This window comes from Armigeres subalbatus, chromosome 3 (assembly GCF_024139115.2).
Source record: "Armigeres subalbatus isolate Guangzhou_Male chromosome 3, GZ_Asu_2, whole genome shotgun sequence".
NCBI lineage: Eukaryota > Metazoa > Arthropoda > Insecta > Diptera > Culicidae > Armigeres > Armigeres subalbatus.
In genome coordinates, this window is record NC_085141.1 from 20,863,021 (window position 1) to 20,868,084 (window position 5,064).

A 5,064-nucleotide genomic window follows, 5' to 3' on the forward strand; every position below is an offset into this window, starting at 1 on the left:
TTTGACCGCTTAACGTAAAACTGTGCAAAGATATCACAGCCCTATACGTTATCAACTGACACCGAGGAAATTTGTCCAATGCTTAATATTGAAGCTGATCAAAATTTAGAACAAATTATCTTGAACGTCACTGAACAAGTGATCAATTGTTACCAAAACTTAGAAAACCTATTTTTTAGTTTTTAACGAGACTTTCAGCTCGAGGCTGGCTAGTCCCGAAAAAAAAAACTATTTTTTCCAGTCCTAAAATATTAATTTGTCGGGAGTTTCGTCATCGTTAGTGGCGCGTGCGCACTCTGACACGTGTTTCGTACAATAAGCGTGCCATAGTTCTCTTTGCAACGGCATTTTGTTCCCAAAGGTAAATGTTTATATTAGTGATTGATTACTAACTTGATTTAGAAGTATGGATCAAGGAAGTTCAGAAGTCGATGCTTTATTGATTTTTATTACTCGCGTGTGCTCCTGCTGATGCTTTGTAAATAAGTATTATGCATATGTTGTGTTTTCGTAACGATGCGTCTTTCCCTGGTGTAAATGTTTTAAATTTCTAATTGATAAAGCATTTGTTGCGTAATAGTCTGTGGAATTAATTTTTTGTTTGGTAGGTAAATATTTTGAGGTGAAATCATTTCGGTTATTAATCAATTCGGCACCAACATTTCAAAAGGGCGTAACTGCTTTTGTAAATAGAAGCTTCTCACGTCGCTGGTGGGTTAATTTGAGCCCACCCACGCAATCCAACACCACTGATGGAAGCATCGAATCCTCTTCTTTCATTTAATGGTGCTGGATTGCGTGGGTGAGCACAAATAAGCCCACCAGAGACGTGAGAAGCCTTTATTTACAAAAGCAGTTTCGCCCTTTTGAAATGTTGATGCCGAATTAGCAATACTTAAAAAAAAGGTTAGTGTTTGCTCTAGTGAGTGAGACGAAAAACCATGATTATTTAATATGCTTTCACGTTGATAAGCACATGGCTGCTGCTGATGGCTCTAACGAGTAAGATGTTTGTTTGTGATATGGGATAAGATAGCTTAGTGCATTCAAAAATGCCATCTGTTACAGCGGCGCCAGAAAAGCAGAACATGGAGTTGGCTTCACAGTGATGAGCAAGGATATCAAGCGAGTTATATGGAGGAAACCCGGAAATAGCGAACGGATCCGTGTGTAAAAAAAATCTTCAATTAAAGTCTGATCATGTATGCCCCGAGGACTTGAAGGACACGTTTTGTGAATGTTTTGATAAAGCCTATGGAGAGTGCCAAGTGACGAAGTGAAAGCTGGTATCGAAGATAGGAAGCTAATGCTCAGACTGAGAAGACTTTTTTCGTTCCATAATCGGTAGGGAGAGCTTTCCACCTTGCTACCATTGACAATCTATTATGGATAGTAGCTATTTAACCTTTTATCTGTCCTATGGGGTCAATATGACCACAGGCCACTTTGAAAGGCTGCCATTTTTTAGTTTTCAATCGATTCTCCTTATTTTTGGTAGTTTGGTAAAATAAGCTCATAAGCGGACGGTCATGGGTTCGATTCCCAGCCCCTTCACCAAGCCCTTGTCAGTTGCCGGGAGTGCAGCCCAAACGGTGGCGTTTTGGGGTGCGCGTCCTACCGATTGTATGTCATACCCCAGAAATGAATGCACTACTCCCCAGAAAACCATTCCCCAGAATATCACAATCCCCAGAAAGACATTCCATTCCCCAGAATACCATACCACATACAAATTAAAAGAATCATAAAAACTCTATGCAGAAGCTAACACGGGTAAATTTTATTTAAAATGGGTTAAATGGAGAAATGATGTGCTAATTTGCCTTATACCTGAAAAATGTGATTTTCAAAAGTTTTTTTTTCAAATGCGTACTTTGAATGGAGGAATGATCTACTCATAAGATTTCTTTCAACCAAATGCGTGCATGCTTTCTCGTTATAAGGAGAAATCCTGTGCTTTAAAAGATGGAATCATCAGCGCATTTGTCTTATTCCGTTCGTATGCGTAGAAAAGAAATCATATACGTTTCGAGCTTTGGGATCTTTTGAAAAATGGATCGTCTAGTCTTCTGCCTTCTTTCGGAAAAAGGCGTACTTTTGAAAGGGTCCTTTACTCTTTTGCCATTTTCCGGGCAAATGCATACTTTTAAAGGAGTCACCAACTCGTTTGCATTATCCCGAAAAAATGCGTACTTTTAAAAAATGAGTCATTTACTCTTTTGCCTTTTTCCGGGCAAATGTATACTTTTGAAGAAGTAGTTATCTACTCGTTTGCTTTTTCCAGGTAAATACATACTTCTAAAAATGGAAATCAAATATTCTTACGACCCATTGCATTTGATACGCTTTTCAACGATTATGCCAAATGGCCTTTAGACATTTAAGTATTCTTAATATTCTTAATATAAGTATTCAAATATTCTTACGACCCATTGCATTTGATACGCTTTTCAACGATTATGCCAAATGGCCTTTAGACATTTAAGTCGTTATGCCAAACGGCTTTTTGCCAAATGGCATTATGCCATATGGGTTTCCCTCAATATGAACAATGAACATAATGAATTATATGCTCCTTCGTATTATATGTGAGTCTTAACAAACAAATAAAATGGTAAGAAAATTATTTTGAGCTTTTTAGTGGAATGTTTTCACCTGTCATAAGACGAGTTTAAACAATCCCATTGATTCACCATTAATTGTATCCTGACAGATACATATTTCGACTTCAACAGTAATGAATTCAGTGTCTTGTACTTGACTCGACTGCGAGTCAAGTACAAGACACTGAAGACGGCCTTACTGTTGAGGTCGAAATACGTATCTGTCAGGATACAATTAAGTGGTGGAATTCAATGGGATTGTTTAAACTCGTCTTATGACAGGGGAAATAAAATGGGTTCCATTCCGGGAAAATGAGTGCATTGATCGAAGGCAGCATATGTTGTTTGCCTTATTCCGGGCAAATGCGTGCTTCAATATACACCTGTGTTCAGAATAATAGCAGCGGAAGCCGTTTTTCATACAAAATGGTCAACTTTGACAAGCTGTAACTTTGCACCCCGATGACCGATTGAGTTGAAATTTTGGCAGTGAACTACAAATATGATGAATTTTACACATATCAAGTATCAATTTTTTCGAATGACGCGTTCAAAATTACGCACTAGGTGAAATTGTTCAAAATAATAGCAGTTTTTGTTTTGAAAATATCAAGAAAACAATTAATTGGAATGTTATCAATTTGAATTCAGGTGCTGCGAGACACTAAGTTTATAATTTAAAAAATTTAAATTGTTGAATTTGACATTCGAATTGGCCAATATAACAAAAATAAAAACTGCTATTTTTTTGAACAATTTGACCTAGTGCGTAATTTTTGAACGCGTCGTTCGAAAAAAAATATACGTAGTTTGTGTAAATTTCATCATATTTGTAGTTCACTGCCAAAATTTCAGCTCAATCGGTCATCGGGGTACAAAGCTTGTCAAAGTTGATCATTTTGTATGAAAAACGGCTTCCACTGCTATTATTCTGAACATAGGTGTAAGTATTTTTAAATAGAAACATAGTGTCTATAATTTCAATATATAGAAATGATAGCGAAAGACATAGTTTTTAAGACTGATACCTTTTTCTGGGGAACGGGTCATTCTGGGTTTTTGGATTCTGGGGAATGGGTCATTCGGGTTTATTTTTTTTTTTGGGGAAAGGGTCATTCTGCGGATTTCTTTTCGGGGAAATGGTGCATTCTGGGGAATATCATTCTGGAGAATTGGTCGTTCTGGGAAATACCATTCTGGGGATTGGTCTTCTGGGCATTGACCTACAACCGTCCTACCGACACGGCTGCCCAATGACTATTGACCAATTGTTCTTCTCGGAGGCATTCCTCCAACGTAACCGGATAAACGGCAACCGAACAATGCATCGAGCAATTGGGTTCACGATATGGACAAATGGACACAATGGACTCACGATGAGATGGACCTGGCAATGATAACAATAACGAATGTCTTAAAATAGATTCTATGTTGATTCTGTACAGCAGAATACCCGAGTAGGTCAAGGCACAGTAGCGGAATATGTATGTCACAGAATATGTTTTAGGTCATCCAAGAAAACCCTGGAGTTAAGGCCTTTGGATCTACACGCGTAACAAAAGATCAGCAAATTTGCCGCCTATTTGTAAAATTCCTAATTATTTTTTTCTGTCACAATACAGTTTTTTCAAATTAAAAATGTGTGCGATAAGAATATTTACAGTGTGGAGAATTCCATAGGTCGGAATATCTTGAGTAGTCTAAAATAATGAATTCAATTATACCACCACCAAGCGGCCAGGTTCTAACATAATCAATGCCTCATGTCAAAGCCCACGCATTTCTGCATAACCTTTTTGAAAAGAAGCAGTTCAAAATGGGTAAGATTTTCAGATACCTATAAGTAAAATAAGCATAAAAAATCACTGTTTTTTCGACTATTTTCACCAAAAACCCCTCCCCGCGAGGTACCCGCTCACCTATAGTCAATCTTTGGTTACGACCTGAAAGATGATTAAATTATCATTTGAAACAGCCCAAAAAATCCTTAAAGTTATAGCAATTTAAATTTAGGGTCAATTAGCTATGGCAGCTAATGCACGACCACGGATTTCTGACATACGGCGGCGATGGACCATTGGAAACGCGTACAGAATTATGGCACGGTGATGGTCTTTCGTGCCTGCTGTTCAACATCGCTTTGATGGGAGTAATACGAAGGTCAGGGATTGACACGAGATTTCCACGAAACCGTTCAGTTATTTGGATTCTCCGACGACATTGTATAACAAAATACTGAAGAGCGAAGCTAAGCGGTTCGGACTAGTCTAGACTAGTTCGGACTAGATAGGAAGAGATTCAAGAGAAGCCAACTTGAGCCACTCACCATTAGTTTGTATCGGTGGTGACGAAATCGAGGTGATTGAAGAATTTGTGCACTTAGGATCGCTTGTCACCTCCGATAACGATACCAGCAAAGAAATTCGGAGACGCATGGTGGCAAGCGTACATACTTATAATC